This window comes from Maniola hyperantus, chromosome 14, assembly GCF_902806685.2.
Source record: "Maniola hyperantus chromosome 14, iAphHyp1.2, whole genome shotgun sequence".
NCBI classification, from domain to species: domain Eukaryota; kingdom Metazoa; phylum Arthropoda; class Insecta; order Lepidoptera; family Nymphalidae; genus Maniola; species Maniola hyperantus.
The window spans coordinates 8,616,219-8,634,082 of record NC_048549.1 but is presented as its reverse complement, the minus strand read 5'-3'; the positions used below and the strand labels follow the sequence as shown (position 1 = coordinate 8,634,082).

General features: G+C 36.6%; 1 protein-coding gene across 1 annotated transcript in view; it reads right to left on the bottom strand.

Annotated features, from left to right (window-relative positions):
• Positions 1-15,812, bottom strand: part of LOC117988138 (zinc finger homeobox protein 3-like) — a 76,215-nt gene extending 60,403 nt beyond the window's left edge. Inside the window, 1 exon segment of the mRNA XM_069503132.1 lies at positions 15,565-15,812. The gene's annotated coding sequence lies outside the window, so the exon portion shown is untranslated.
• Positions 15,813-17,864: the final 2,052 nt, after the last annotated feature.

Genomic DNA, 17,864 nt, shown 5'->3' with positions numbered 1-17,864 from the left:
CGTCATAGTTATTTCCAAAGCGACAATGAGCTATTCCCAATGCCTTTAAAAAGTCAACCGCATCTGCAACAAAACATAATTAAAGTGACACTTGGAATTCATAATAAAATTATTCACGCGCAATCGAGTTGCATACTGCACTCTAGTGATGTAACAATTTCACAAATAGGTACGAATACTAAATATTTGTTTATTCGAAATGAATCGTGAATTGATTTCAATACATGACAGTCCGCGACTTCGTCCGCGTAAACGGGTTTTTAAAAAAAACCGTCAGTAGGAACTCTTTAGAAAATCTCGTGGGATCTCTTTGATTTTTCGGGTTAAAACTCCTATGTCACTCTCCAGGTTTCTAACTATATACTTACCCATGCAAAAAATCACGTCGTCCCTTGCTCCGTTGCGACGTGATTGAAGGACAAACCAAATACCAACAAACCAACAATTGATGATGATTTTCCGGGACACAATATACATTATGGATGATGATGATGATGATGATGATAACGAGTAGGTTTAGTTAGATAGAGACTACATAGGTATTACAGTAGCATACACAGGCTTCGAACCTAAGCTAGGTATTAGTTTGTTAAATAACCTAGTACTATCTGCCATGAAGAAAAATGAACGTTGATCTACTTCAGCTTGGGTAAGCAGGGCTTAGATATAATATGCCTCTATGAACTGCACACCACTGATAGTAACTATAGTCCGCGACAGGTTGAGGCGGGGGGTCGCGTCGCCCCGCACACCCACACTCGCCCGCACCGAGTTAGTGCGGGGGCTGTGCGGATGTGCGGGGCGTTCCCTCCCCGATTACCATCTCGACTGTCGCGTACTATATTTAATTTTATTAATGTCTCGATACGAATACGAATACCAGCAGCGTAACATAACATCACTAGCGCATTCTACCCAACGCTTTGCGGGTAATTCATAGGGGTACCTACTATCTACGGACCAGTTTAAAGACGAATAAGGATAATATTTAACATAAACAATGAAATCGAGCCGCTTAATTCTGCATTCCTGTTCGTTTTCTGTCTATAATAGAGCTGTTACAGGTGCTTGTTTCAACGAAAATAACTCTTTTCTAGGTACCTATTGTACAGTTTTGCATTAAGCTACTTAAATATATTTAATTTAAAATGTGATGTACATATTGGTATTTTTATCACCCGATGCGACATTCTGTATTCGATAGCATGGTTTCTGTGTTATTCGTAGGTAGATACAGGAGTTTGGCAACAATATTAAGTAGGTACGGCTCTGATAGCCTAGTGGTTAGGACTTAGGACGTCCGCCTTCTAATCGGAGGTCGGGGGTTCATCCCGGACACGCACCTATAACTTTTCGGAGTTATGTGCGTTTTAAGTAATTAAATATCACTTGCTTTAACGGCGAAGGAAAACATCGTGAGAAAACATCATGCAGAGAGTTCACCATAATGTTCTCAAAGGTGTGTGAAGTCCACCAATCCGCACATGGTCAGCGTGGTGGACTATGGCCAAAAACTCTGAAAGGAGACCCGTGCTCTGTAGTGAGCTGGCGATGGGTTGTTCACTTGTTCATGATATAGTAGGTAGATAGGTCTACTTAAATAGTTTTAAACGGTCACCACAATATTTTCTTCTGTTGGTTTTATCCCCATAATAATTGTCAAGCAATGACCGCTTATCACCACAGTGTGGTATCGATTATTTAATAGCAAATATTGATAACGTTTTGGGACATATCGATTATCACTAATTATTGTGAGATAACCCGCTATTACAGCAGTGAAGTGCCTTGACAATGTGCCCACTTGGCTAATCTAGCTTCATCATGATCAATCCATCGCCGGCTCACTACAGAGCACGGGTCTCCTCTCAGAGTGAGAGTTTTGGCCATAGTCTACCACGCTCGCCAATTGCGGATTGGCAGACTTCACACACCTTTGACTCCTTTGAGAACATTATGGAGAACTCACCAACCATGTTATTCACTGTTAAAGTACCTTGCTACCTACCTATCCAGTGTCACTCGCGCTATGAAGACGAATCTAATATTGTTACTTATCATCTATCAAAATCGGTTGAGCCCATGAGTAGTTACGAGCTGACATAGGAACGGACATACGTACCTACCAGTGGCGTGCAGCTCATAGAAGCATAAGCGCACTGCTTACCCTCATTGTAAGAAATCAATGCTTACTTTTTCATTATAACCTGCCGTAAAACAAGTTCATACCTAAATGCATACCCTGGCTTGAACTCCTGTGCACGCCACTGGTACCTACATATAGGGCAAACATATAGCCCAGGTAACTCTAGCGCGCTTCCCAGCGCATCCCATACAAACGTATTTTAGGTTCTCACTTGAATATTTACTAACCAATCAAACTCAATGGAATTTTATATAGGTATATATATGTTCTAGAAACAATTATCTGTGTCTGTGATTTGTCAAATTTCTGTTAAAATGTTTAGTTCCAAAGTTAAAGATTTGTAGGTACCTAAGTGAATCTTTGAGCCGGTAAATGCAAGGCATGCTAACGGCGATTACGCACTGCACTTCCTTCATCCGAGTTCTATCCGTCATCCGTGAGAAATGAGAATACCAGCGATTATCTACGACATAATGTCATAAGCTACCATTCAAAATAAAAAGGAATGTATTTTCAAGGACTCGGATAGGATGAGTGCGTAACCACCGTAAGGCTGCAGGCGAAATCGCAGTCATAACTCAAAGGCCATGCCGTCGAATATGAAAAAAAATACAATTTGTCTCCTAAAACCGTAGCTTCCCTTTAAGACTTAAATAAAATAAAATAAATAAATACCTCAGACTTAAGGCGTTAATGGTCAGCCACAAAGAAGGCAATCAATACGATTAAAGGCAATTAGTGTCTACTTAACTAAGCTCTAATTATAAAATATATATCAATAGATAGGTAGATACTTAGGTATCTGTTAGATATTATAAGCCGTATACCTACAAGGGATTAGGTATATTGTGAGGCATCTTATCTTACATTAATTTATTATTATTTTATAATTATTATATTAATTTATTAGACTACATAGGTAGGTACTTAGCTAACAATAATGATTTTATTAAGCGTAGGACTGAATTTAAGTTTTATATCAAAACAATATTTTTGTCCGTGTGTAACGTTACGTACCTACTTAATACATTCGCCCTTCGTTCATCCGATTGAGTTGAAATTTTGTACAGTTGTAGTTGACACCACCGTGAAGGTTTCTAATAGGTACAATACCTTGAACAATAGGTGGCGCGCGAGTCGCACCGCAAGTTGCAACGCATGCCAGGTAGGTATTCATTATCAACCTATCGACGCGCTGCTTTGAAAAGGTACACCACGCTGCCCAAGTGCGAATTACTTAGCTTGACATGCTACTTTTGAGAACATTATGGAGAACTATCAAGCATGAAGGTTTCCTCACGATATTTTCCCTCATAATTATAGCAATTGGATATTAGCTAATAAGGGAAAAATTTGTTTGTTTGTTTGTTTGTAATTGATAAACTCTGAAACGACTTAACTAATTGTAATAACTCTTCCTCGCACCGGAAGAGGCTGTGTTGGAAGACGCCCCACTAAATGGACGGGCGACATCTGACGATTCAGGGAGCCGCTGGATTCAGGCGGCGCAAGACCGTGGCGTGTGGAAGTCCCTATGTCCAGCAGTGGACGTCTATCAGTTGATGATGATGATGAATAATTCTTTCGCCATTAGCAAGGCAAGTACTTTACTCAGAAGTACCTATTAGGTATAAAGTATGCTATTAACGTACTATAAATACTTTTACCCAAGCAAAGACTGGTTGATCAGCTACTATTAAATAAATATTTAACTTCTGATCACACGCCTAGGTAGGCGTGAATTCCGCGCGATGTCAACGCGTAGGTATAGCGCGAAGCTTCGCATTCGCCTCGGGCACTTTTCAATAACCAAAATGGTATTATTATATTTAAGCCTATACGTAGATATATTATGTACCTAGTCGTTTCGGAATCATAACTTTATTTTACGCCACCTAAACTGAGCTAGCCGATAAATTGGTAATAAATCGGCGCGATTTTTAGAGTCACAAACTCATCTTGTTCGTTTTAGATTTTTAAAAAAACTCCTGTTTATTTATTTTAAATTTACGATTAACTGATTTTAATAATCGTTTATCAGTAGGTATATTTGGATTTATTTTAAGATTTATATACTAACAAATAGGCACTATCAATAAAAACTTGCTAGGTAGCCAGCTAGCTAGATAATAGTTAAGTTTAATTTTTTTAAAGAATATTAGCCATGTTAAATGACTAATAGGTATTCCCCTCTCCTCTCCAACTAAGCGTCAAGCTTGTGCTAGGAGTAGGTACGACAATAGTGCAACGGGCGGGGTTTGAACCGTCGACCTTTCGGTTTTTATTTTTGTATTAAGTAATTAAATTGTAGAGCTGTTACTAATATTGGCTAAACGCAAAAGTGATAAAAACAATAATTGAGTAATGAGTAGGTACCTACCTACCTATAAGTTCGCGACAGGTCGAGATGGCAATCGAGGTAGTTATGAGGCGGCGAAAATCCCGCACCAGGTTAGCGGTGCGGGTGTGCGGGGCGTCCGTCGCCACCCTGATTACCATCTCCACCTACCTACCTACTATAGGTAGTTTCGATCTAGGGTTCGATATCCAATAACTATACGACATTATCCTCTGTGACAAAATTAATTAAACACAAGCCGATGCTACCACAAACAATAGAGTTTGACATGAAGTTGTTTTTATCAATCGTCGAGTGTTCGAGTTGAAATCGATCGTCCCAGAGAATAGTGGTTACGATTCGAGGCAAGTTCGACGGCTGGCCTTGGCGGAACCAGTTCGTCTCGTCCGAAACACCTCGCGGCAATTATTCAATAAAACAAAAGCATCTCCCCACCTTTGCGTCACATCGAGAAATGCTGTCAGATTAATTTCGCTTAATTAGCGAACTTCACCTGCTTTTGTCGTGCATTTTGGCAATAACCATAAGATTTATACTTAAACGTATCGTCCGCGACAGGCTTGCGACAGGTTGAGATGGCTATCGGGGTATGACGCGGAGTGACGCCCCGCACGTCAGCGTAGCGCGGCGGCTATGCGGGGCGTTCCGTCCCCGATTGCCATCTCGACCTGTCGTGTACTAGGTATAGGTAAATCCTTGTAGGTGCTTATTCTGTAAAAAACCTTTGCTCTCTCCCCACCTTTTAGTAGGTAGGTACATAGATACATTTTGAGATCTCACTCGCCATTTTAGCTCTATGTGTCAACTCCAACTGTCATGTCAAAAGTACGATTTTAGTCCTACCGTACTTTTGACATGGCAGTTACCACATTAAGCTAAAATGGCGAATGAGATCTCAAAATGTGCGCAATGTGTACATACGCAAACGGTAAGTATACGTCACACGGAGAAATGCCTTTAGATTAATTTCGCATGATTAGTGGAATTCACCAGCTCTTATACTGTGCATTTTGGTAATTGCCTGTTCTAATTTTCCGAGTTATTCTAACCTTAAATATTTTTGCACCGTTTTTAACTACAGACGTATGAATTTACTGAGGTAGGTATTGTTAAAAAAACAAGCATCTCCCCACCTTTACGTCACATAAAGAAAAACTTTACAACTACCTCTGGAAATGTATGTTAAAACTAGTGAAATAGACACATAGGTAATAATCATTTAGCATAATCCATACCTACTCAAACGGTTCCTCACACAATCGAAGGCCCCTTTCTACAGACACGTGTGTCACGAAATGTGTCCCATTATCGAGCATTCCTACAAAAGAAACCTACCCGAGCACGAGTCTGAAAAATAAACCACGAAATTTGATATGGCATAGGGCATCGCTGAGACGCCTCTCCGAGACTCCGACCATTGTGAGTCCTAGGCACGAGCCGTATGAAATATTTCAAATGCAAATCGTGCTAACGCCATGAATGTAATAGTTTGTCGTGGCAAGCGCACGCGTCGCGTACTTACCTGCGCCGGAAATAAATTATCATACCCATATAAGCGCGCAAGAAACCGAAAAATGTATTAATGTTACCGGGCACAGATAAATTGAGCTAAACGAGAAAATGGAACCAGAAAGTGGACACTGTAATCACATGAATACACAACCGTTGGGCACAACAATATAAATAACGAATTGGGTAGGTAGTATTCCGTCAAAAGAACCGTTGGAATTATTATTATCTCCTAAGTTGGAGATGGCCGAAATTGGGCCCGACTTTAGTAGGCACAGCTACGAAAACAATGTACCTATTTAATTAATAAACAGATCAGATGCTTAAACTGTTTTTTGTCTGTACGACAAAACGTCTGTAAAACTCAACTTGGACTTCTATAACTACAATTTACAATCTAAAAATAAGCACTTAGGTACTACTTATCACTGTCGTTGAGACGGACAAAACGTCACATAGGTATGAGTGACAGAGACAACGCTCTACAAAGCCGAGATCTCATTCTAAAGGTCGATGTACAATATTTCTTGCCGGCTACTGTATATTTTGATTAGCGGCCGATTTTTCAATTGCCAAATAATTTTACGTTTTAACAGTTTTTGTCTTGGATTTCCAAGACAAAAACTGTTAAAATGTCGGTAAATAAACTTAAGCAAATAATTAGTAGGTATCTACTCTACAAAATAAGACATTTTTCAGCTTTGTACAGTTCGTCGTCGGGCCCACTGTTGTATGGACCGCATCCATCTTTTTTGTCCTTGACTGTTGATTTCTAAAATATAGCTACCTACAGTACGCGGCCGAAAGTAATGTACATCGGCCTTTAGTAAATTTGTAGAGCACTGTCTCTGTCGTTGAGACCGACAAAACGTCAAATAGGTATGAGTGACAGAGACAACGCTCTACAAAGCCGAAATTTCAATGTAAAGGCCGATGTACATTACTTTCGGCCGCGTACTGTATGTCCGTTCCTATGTCCGCTCGTAACTACTCAACGGCTCTACCGATTTTAATAGATGATACATTATTATAATTATTATATTCGTTTTCATAGCGCGAGTGACACTTTGTACGGAAATAACGGTAGGTAGGTATCTATTCCTCAAACACAGTTGTCTATTTAAATTTATTAAACATAATAACTGGTATTCTGTATAAATAACCGGACAATTTGTAAAACAAACACCAAAGAATTTTGTAACAGTTGCTGTCAGAATGCAGGGTTAAAATTTCGGTAATCGATTGCTACTCCACAAAATATGGCTTTTTTCAATTTTGTACAGTTCGGGCCCACTGTTGTATGGAACCACATGGCGCATCCATCTTTTTTGTCCTTGATAGCTAAAATATACGCTACATAAATAACTAACTATACCTACAATATTACTCAAACTCAGTTGCTTATTTAAATTTATTAAAAAATATCTAAATATATAAATTATCTATTAACGCACAGCTCAAACTACTAGACGGATCGGGCTGAAATTTGGCATGCAGATAGCTATTATGACGTACGCATCCGCTAAGAAAGGATTTTTAAAATTCAACCCTTAAGGGGATGAAATAGGGGTTTGAATTTTGTGTAGTCCACGCGGACGAAGCAGCGAGCATAAACTAGTTTCAATATAATACTTAACTAATATTTTGTATGAATAACCGTACAATTTGTAAAACAAACACCAAAATATTTTGTAAAGTTGCCGTCAGAATGCACCGTTGAAGTTTCGATGGGTAATCGATTTGTTCAACAGCGCCATGTTTGTTGACATTTGCGTAGCACGACCGGGTTGTGGAATGGAAATTTATGATCTTACCTACATGTTGAATTTGAAAAAAGAATCAACGAACTAGAACCGTTTTAGGGTTCCGTACGTCGTCCGAATGAAAAACCGGTCACGTGCAAGTCAGACTCGCACTTTTATATTTTTTATTTTATATGGCGGCCATTTAATTTCTTTTATTATTTGTTATCCTAGTGGAAACAGAAAACTCTCTACCAACTACGGTTCATGAGACACAGTCCGCTGAGAGCCAAACAGACGGACGGACATCGGAGATTAGGGTCTCATTGGCACTATTCGGGTACAGAACCCTAGATAACGGAACACTTATAGGATTACTTGTCTTGTCTGTCCGTCTATCACAGTCAATTTTCTCCGAATCTACTGGGTCGATTAAGTTCAAAGGTACACGTCATGATTTTTTGTATCCCAAACATTGACGTTGTAACGTTAATAAATGAATTTTAAATAATAGGTAGGTATGGTGTTCACTTTTATGGGAAAATTTTAAAAAACTTTTCCAAATAGTACCTAGGTACCGTGTGACAAGTCAAATGAAAGGGCTTGTAGAGGATCTCAAATACTTACTCCTCATACCTACTTACCATATTTTTTTTAAAATTTAAAAATAAATAGTTTTAGTTATTAAGTGCAATAAATGTAAATTGATCATTCCACCCACTTATCTCCGAAACAACAGAGGATAAAATTTTGAAAAAATACAGAAAATAGTTCTTTACTTATAAATTACAGGAAAACTTAAGTAGTCTATGGTTTTAAAAAAACATGGCTAATCTCTCAGTAGGTATTGCGCGTAAAATCTCATATATTCACGAGGTACGGAACCCTCTCCGCGTGAGGTCAACTCGCACTTGTCCAGTTTTAACGTAAACGATACAGGTCACACGCGCCGATTTAACGGTTTTCTGTTACATGGTTACATCATGAATTCGGATTTGAAATCCATTCATAATGCGAACCGTATAGTCGGTTAGGTAGGTAGGTACAGGTAGGTATATTGGATGATTGACCTCTGGGCCGACTTCATCTTGTTATGTAGGTATGTTAACTTCTGCTGGAGCAAGGCTACCTCCTAGGAGAGAAGATTTTCCGCATGAAAAATACTTGTTTTTTATGGACTCTACCTACCAGGTAAGTACCTAGTTAGTCGACGCATTTTAAACTGAGTCATCGAGTTATCTGTCTGTTTCGCTCACACTTACAGGTCGTAGGTAAGTGCGAGCGAAACAGACAGATAACTCGACGACTCAGTTTAAAATGCGTCAACTATACCAACGAATAATTTACGAAAGAAAATTAAGTAGGTAGGTATTATTGCAATTTTTAAATAAGTAGTAGATACATAATATCCATTAACTAAAATAAATTAATAACTGTCGAATTACATTTTACCAACCGAAAAATATCTACGTATAAATTAATTTTTTGTTAAAATATGATACTTAAGTACCTATTTACCTATCTATAATTTTGAAGCTACGCCCAAGTAGGTACTTTATGTGCTTTCAAAGACAAATAGGTACTAAAAAGTGTTATCTCCCTATCTTCGGTCCATCTCAACGAGCCGTCACGATGGTCCTTATCTGTGAAGTGTCTGTGCCGCGCGTTTCCCAGGCCGATAAACTTAGTTCCACTACCGGCCGATAGATGGCGCCAGCCGCAACAACAAAACTTATCACGTGCAATCTAAAATTTAGGTCAGTAGGTACTTACCTACTTAGGCAGCTAGTTCAAAATCAACTGTTTTTAAGTTTACCTACAACATCTTTGCGTATAAAGTATGAACTGCCTGACTGACAATATAATATAATAATATAAACAAAGCTCAAACCCTTGCTGGGGCTAGAAATACTTAGGTACCTACCTAGGTCACAGAAGATATAATAGTCCTAGGTATTTATAGGTAGGATTTTCAGATATTCGACCCAAGCGAAGCCAGGGCAGGTCAATTAGTATAAACTTTAAATATATATATAATATAATAGGTACCTAAAACGTATCTAAGTAAGTAATAATAATAGGTAGGTAATACCTATAGGTAAACTTATATTTCATTTATGTCGCTATTTTACCTTTATGGCCTCTTTTTAAATTTTAATATTTATCTGAAACCAACCACAATGAGTAAGTAGGGTAAACTACCCAGTAGTCAACCTTATAGCGCGAAGTTCGTTGGTTAATTTAAGGAGTATTCCTACTTAGCTGTGAGCTCATTTGAAGGAATATCAATAGGTACGTTTTTTAAATGGCTTAAATGTGTTTACAATTTTTTTTAATTTCATTAGATTTTGTAATACTAGTTACTTAATAATTTAGTAATTAAATATTTGTAGTTAATAATGAAGGCATAAACGTTACGTACGCAAGTTAATTTTCTTGCGAACCTTATTTTTCTAGGAATAGTTGATAGACAGAGGTCATTGGCTTTCCTATTCTTTTTTTGAACGCAGCATATTTATTTTTTATACCCCATCTACGTAGTTATTAGCTCAGTTATTACTTATCTTTATGGAGCATAGAAATGATAATCATAAAATTAACTAAATTACTACTTAATGTATTAATGAATATTTGCCTAACTAGGCATAAACATTAATTTTTAGTGTGTGCAATAAAACAGTCTAGGTACATCGAACCTTTACAGTTGAAACAAACAATACAAAAATACTTACTTAAGTGCCTAATTTAAAATGGGACTCACACTTGCCAGCCTTTTTAGTTCATTACATATTATCATTATAATAGGTACTAAGTTTATATACATTTCTAGTTCAAGTCTAACTTATTTTGTTTTGTTTCATCAAAGTGCTCTCTAGTTATTTACAACAAAACAGTAACTATGCAAAGTAAATCGATTTCTATACCGACGGTGGCGCCATTGTTGTTATTCGCACCGGCCTCTTGCGCCTACGCACGCACCTTTATCAATTATAGTCTGTGCTCTGTAATAAATTAAATATTGTTTGATCACTGATACCGATCTAAGGTCGTTTTGATTAATGACTATATCTGTCCCGAATATCGTCTGGGCGATATCTGGACGGGTCGACGTGATCTCACAAGATGGCCGCCCCGTTGCGCGGAGAATGCGCGTGCGCTCTTCGTTTGTTTTAAAATAAAAATTCAATATTCGAAACAAATACATTTCATTCGAAGAAAGCTGTTAAAACGTTTCTTTTAATGAATCCTTACCCTAGTGAGGTATAAGAAAATAAAAACATATAAGAAAGTAAATATCAATTATTGTTCTCAAAAGTATTTTTACAATATCTCAAGATACAGGAAAGTAGGTATTATGTCCCTACATTGACCTACCTTTTGATATAGTAGGTACCTACAACAATATTTTTTTATTTCCATTTCCTGAATATATAAAACGACACACCTATCTAGGTAAGTATTACTTAATGTAAATAATTTTAATTTTCTATGTATTGGATAATCACCTATTTATAAGCACTTTTTATGTGCATAAAATCATGAACCTACATCCGTAGATAGGTACCTACCTATAACTAATGGACCTACTTAGGTATAATTTATTTTAGCCCATACCGCTCGTAGGTAGGTACAATACTGCAGTGTCTTTCGGTCTGTCTGTTACATTCTTTTTCAATGCTCCGCTACATACTGCAGAAAAGTAATTAAGACAACTTAGATGCTGGACTTAGGATACAAATTTTACTTATTTCAGAAATTAGAGACGTAAATCCACGAGGAAACGTCAGGAGCACCAGCTCGGTAAATTGAAATAATGGAAAGTGAAAGAAAGGAGATGGTTCAAAAATGGATCATTGGCTAGGTTGAGGTAAGTAGGTAATTTTTTTTAATAGGTAAGTAGGTACTTTAGTGACAAAAAAATTGAGTTTAAAATAAGTGAACTTATATTTATTATTAAGTAATGCAACAACTGTATTTTTCTATATTTTGGTACATTTGTTATGCGCCGTTTTTTAGGATTCCATTTATTATTCATGTACCAAAAACGAAATATTATTAACGAAATATATTTAAACGAAATATTATTATAATTCCATACCTCAAAACGAAAAATCCAACACGCAAAATAATCCTAGAATGCATGTTTTAGGAGTGTATACTCCTTTTTAGTGTCTTGAAAGACACTGTTTAGACTTTTAAGCACTAATAGGAGCAAGTTTACTAGTTAAGTACATATAAGCTCTGCTCTCCTATAAAAGCTACGTACAATGGTAAAGATACTGAAGAATAGTTACTCTAGTTAGTTGTAAGCGCACGTTCACTGGCCTAAACCCTTGTCTCCTAAACCTATAACTGCATTCATTGAGATCGTTTTTCCTTTAAAAACTTTTGTCAAATACTTAATGGGGTTGAAGAAAGCGTTATAAACCAAAACATGTTTATTATGATTCTAAAAATGCTTTTATAATCTTACATGAACCATTTTGTTTTTATAATAGTGAATTTATATTATAAAATAGATTTAAATAAGTGGAATAGGTTGAAAAAAAGTGGTCGCACTAGATCAATTCTGACCGCTACCTCCAAAAACCAGCCAAGTGCGAGTCAGACTCGCGCACCGAGGGTTCCGTACTACCGAAATTTTGCACGATAAATCAAAAACTATTATGCATAAAATAAATAAAATTTGTTTTAGAATATTATATACAGGTAAAGGCCTTTCATATGATACCCCACTAATATACTAATTATTTATTCATTAACCCATTTTAATTTCTTTTGCGTGACGTAACCAAAAATCCACGATTTTCAGATTTATTCCTTTACTTGTGCTATAAGACCTATCTACCTGCCAAATTACATGATTCTAGGTCAACGGGATACGACAGACAGACAGACAACGAAGTGATCCTATAAGGGTTCCTTTTTCCTTTTGAGGTACGGAACCCTAAAAATCGAATAATATTTGTTGATGTCTCCGCTACAGGTAGGTAGGTACTAGGTACTACTACTACTACGAATAACAAAACATCATGTCAACGCTGCGCGTCACATGTAGGTAGGTAGGTATGCTTTAGGTACGCTAACTTTTTTTATTTTTTATTCATATACAAGTTAGCCCTTGACTGCAATCTCACCTGATGGTAAGTGACGATGCAGTCTAAGGTGGGAGCGGGCTAACCTGAACTAAAAATATTATGACCAATTTTACTGTTATTCTTATGGATATTTTAGTACACTCAATTTAATTTTTTTTAAACTGCATCTAGTAGGGTGTTAAGTGTCAAGATGTGACTAAGCACATTTTTATAATTATCTAGTAATTAAAAATTTGTGACTAGATGTAAAAGGAAGAGACTTAACAGTAACTTATTGTTGGACACTTACAACAGAAAACTTTTTTTTAGCCATGTTAATCGTGACAAACATTCACTTTTCCCTTTCAACTAAGCGTAAAGCTTATGCTAGGAGTATCTAGGTACGCCAATAGTGCAACGCATAGGTATTTACCTACCTAAATAGGATGTTAAAAGCCAATTCTGTCCCACGTTATTTGGAAATTCCACATTAAAAAATCTATATTTTTGTTTATTTATGATGAACTATTAAGTGACTACATAATTAATATTTTAAGTAGGTAAATCATTATGAAATAGATTAGATATAATATTAATAAATTTAAATATACCTAACGTTAAGAGCCGGAAACCTAAGAGGCTAGTGGCTACATCATTTAAAATGACCAACAAACAGCTTAATTTTATGTATTTAGTCCTGTTTTTATTTATTTATTCATGGTCATGATAATTCTTATCAAAGCCTTGGGAATTGGTAACGATTGATTCAACAATTGATTGATAATTTCCACATCTTAAAGGATCTATTTGGAATATAAAACACTTTTCCATAATATTTCCCTAGAGCTTTAATTAATTACGATAAAATCGAAATATGGATCTACCTACGTACTTGGACAAAATTTATAGGTATATTTAAGTAAGCACATCTCTTAGTATAGGCTTTAACATGCAATGGCATTGTTTTTAAAATACCAATAGGTACCTACAAAACTTCAAAAAACATTTTACGGTCAAGAAATTTACCTAAATCATACGATAAAAAAGCCTATATAAATTGTAATTTCAAATCAACGATTTCGATTCTCGATAAGTAAATAGGAATATAAATTTAAAATAACTCAGTTAATTTATGCGAATCAACATTTAAAAACATTTAAACCTAAATATTTAAAATTAAACACGTTCAATCGTAAAAAATGTAAAGTGTCTCATTATGGTGCCTTTACCCTACTAAGCAAAGATGACTAGTTAAGTAATATGAATTATAAGAATAGGTAACAGCTGAATTATATTATTAAAATAGATACTCAACTATTCTATTGGTATACCTAATTTTACCTGATTAAACACGATTTTTTATTTCAAAACTTTAAAAACTAAACACTAACGTAAGTACCTACCTAGGTAGGTATCTATATTTACCTACCTACCTAAGTAACAATCTGAATTTTATTTCCAATAAAAAATATCGATTCAATTTTGAAAATAAAATCCGATTACGATAAAGCATATAAAAATAAATCCTATTAAAATTTTATGGACTTAAAATTCTTATAATCCAAAAATAATTTTGAAACGCATAAAATTCACTTGATTTAAAATTTTATGCTCATCAGCACTACGCCACTTAATTTTTGCGACCGACGGATTTCGTAAATTTGCACATTGAAACATAAACAAAGGTTAATTTGGCTCTAAATATTACATTACACCTACTTACACTTTTTTCAACGTAATATCTGTTAGGTAGGTATACCTACTTAACAGATTTAATGAGTTTCCGGTTTTGAACTGTATGTAGAGCTGCGATGTGCTATTTTGATTTTTATTTTTAGGTTGACTAGGTATTCTACAAGAGAATCTGAGAAGTATTTTTAATCAGATTCCAGACTCAAATATTTTGATTCCTTGTTGGTTTTAATAATAATTTTATATTAAGTAGGTAGCTACTTAATCAAGAGGAGTTTTAAAGTTAAAATTACACGGGTTTAATGATTTGTTTATGTAAATATTTGAGCCTGTGTAACTTTTCAACTAGGTACAAATTTTTACATAGGAACAGAGTTGAGTTTCTAGAGCGTTACAAAATTTCATGATATCAATCAATAACATTTATTTAGTAGGTAGTAGGTACCTATTGAGTACTTACCTACTTAACAATTCAAAATTTTGTTTTCTAATAAGAATCACTTTGAATGTATGAAGCGCGTATCGGATATGTACGTTCCTCTTAAATTGATCGACTATAAAAAAAGGTAGCGTCCATTGAAAATCTTATTCAAATTTGTTTGAAAATTTTCTATCTGAAAAACTGTTTAAGACCTTGGTTTTGTTTGTAAAAAGATTATAATATTACTTAAAGTTATCCTATAAGAATTAAAAAACAACTTATGTTTTTGTGTAAATAAATACAATCTACTAAATGTTCTATAGTGACGCGGAGCTAAAATGGTCCTTCGACCCGGATGCCTATTCCAAAATATGTAATGTCGCTAAAGTTCGTTACTGAGGAGTAAATACCACTAAAGGTTTTCAAATAAGACAGGTTGCAGTACTACGTAACAACGAAAACAAATCCGTACGCATGTTTTTCTACCACAATACTGACTAAAATCGTTTACCGATAACGCAAAATGAGAAATGACTGATGAGTCTACAATTGGTCCATTCTCTGTCTCCTTGAAAAGTGCGAGTACCATTAAAAAAATAATGTAAATAATAGGTAACCTGTGAGCATCGCCCGCAGAACGCCGCTAAGCACGTTTTTGCGGCATAACACGTAGCCACTAGCACTTGTCCAATATTCGTATAACTCAAACAACACTTGGGTGATCAGTCAAAACACAAAAACGGGCACGATAACACTGAACTGTTAATGAGGAACTGGTGTTGATGAGCTTGTATCGTTCGGGTTGTAGGGCGAACACGCGCGACGTTGCACTGTCGACGGTCGCCGGCACACTGCGCGGCCGGTCGCAGCTGCCCCCCGCTCTGCGCCGCCGCCCCCCGCGCCTGAGAGAGGGCGGGGCCGAGCGAGGCGAGGCGAGGCGAGCTTAATTACGCTTAGCGGGCGAAGCGGGACGGCGATAGAGTGGGCGCGAGCTATTAGCGCGCGGAGAGCGGGACGACGCTCGTCTTAAGTATTTTGTATAAGTAATGAGGGGCGCGCGGGGGTGCTCCCGGGGCGCGGGAGGCAGCAGCGCATCTCCCGCCAATCTTTAATGTTGATTACGTCCGCCGCCGCCTCTGAGCGTCCCTCATTAACGCGGCCACGCCTCGGCGTTAATTACGCGAGGTAATTGCGGATCCGTACACACTTGCTTTTTGTGCGGATTCCGCGATTCGAGATTTCTTTTCGGCTTGCCGCTCTGAAGATGGTCGCGGATTTTAATTGGACAAAATGTAATAATACCTACTTAGCATTATTTTTATGTTTCATTCGCTAGTTTCCGGGTTTTTATGCTGTTCATTACGATGTTCTTCCATATATAAGAATTACCTATTAAGTAGGTAGGTAAGGAACTTAGATTTTATAATTTATTTATTAGGTAGGTTAGGTACCTACTACCCTTTCATCTACCTATACTTACTAAATTAATGACAGTTTTGTTCCGCAGTAAAACGATATTTGGCGATTGAAAGATCGCCTCTTGGACTCAGTAGGTAAGTACCTACTTACTACCTAAATAAACTTGAATTTAGCAGATTGACATTTGGATCACAAAAAACCTAACTTTACTTAAATATTTTATGAGTAGGTATGCAAAACATGGATCTAAAACCATTACCTAAGGTGCTTACTTTAAGGGCAAAGCTAAAAATAAAAATTGACCCTCTCTGATCTTCATATACCTTCTTACCTACCAGATTGGTAGGTAGGTAGGTACCTACTTAGGTAATAAGTGCCCCAACTTTGACATGTTTGACTGATTACATAGAGAGAACTGAATAAGAGCAACCGAATTCAGAGATTCAGAACCGATTCGAAGAGTTATAGGTAAGTAGGTAAGTATGCTTAGTCAACATTGTAGAGTTCTGTCTATATCTACCTACTTATCTAATTGCAATTGTTCGCATTGGCTAAATTTTTGGTAGGTATTCTTGTTGGAACAGCATTTTAACTAATAAGTAGGTAATGAAAGATGATTACGATCGTCACAATACTTATAGGTAGGTATTGGCACCGATTCTGAGCACAACCTAATTTTAGAGTATTCGCATGCTCTTCTTACAAATGTAATATGAAAAGGACAGACACAGTTTGACAGTTCTAAATTTAATTTTTAGATGGTAAAACCCGTGATTTTAGCACGCACTCGCGAACCTACTGTTTAAATTTGTATTGTGCACTAAAATTTAGAGTCTTTAAATGTGAAAGTCATGTTCCGTTCCTTTTTTAGCATTAGTAAAAAGAAAAGGATGCAGATACTCTAAATTTAGTTTAGAGAGAGACTAGAGAATTGAGGCCAATTAGCTGTCAAATTACGGAGGTAGGCCTGCTAAGCTTTATTCTGGGGTTCAGTGTTCATTCTTAAAAACAATTAAAACCAAAAACAAATAGATACGCGTTTTGACCATTGTGGTTTGACTAGGGGTGTACCTATACCTGAGTATATTATAGTGACGAAACCCATGACACAGATCAGATAAACGCTGAATGTAGAGACCTCTGAACTTGGAGTTCCAGATCGTTGTTAGCAAGACGTCGTTTCACAGTGGCAGTACCTAAATAAGCAGTGCCTACATAGAAAGACAAATGTCTTACCTAAATAAAACCCCTGCCCATAACCCAATACCAAAGTTTAATAGTTAGGTAGGTAGGTAGGTACTTACAGCGTGATGATTAGCATCGCAATCATCTCTGATTAGGGGACAAACTCGCACTAGAGTGCTTTTTTTAAAATTTATTATCAACATTAAAAAAATTAATATATTAGGTAAGTAGCACGCATTGCAAAAAAACAACAGAGATTGACCCTATTAAAATGCGCTGTTGTATCAAGCATAAGTTATTAATTCAGCCCATC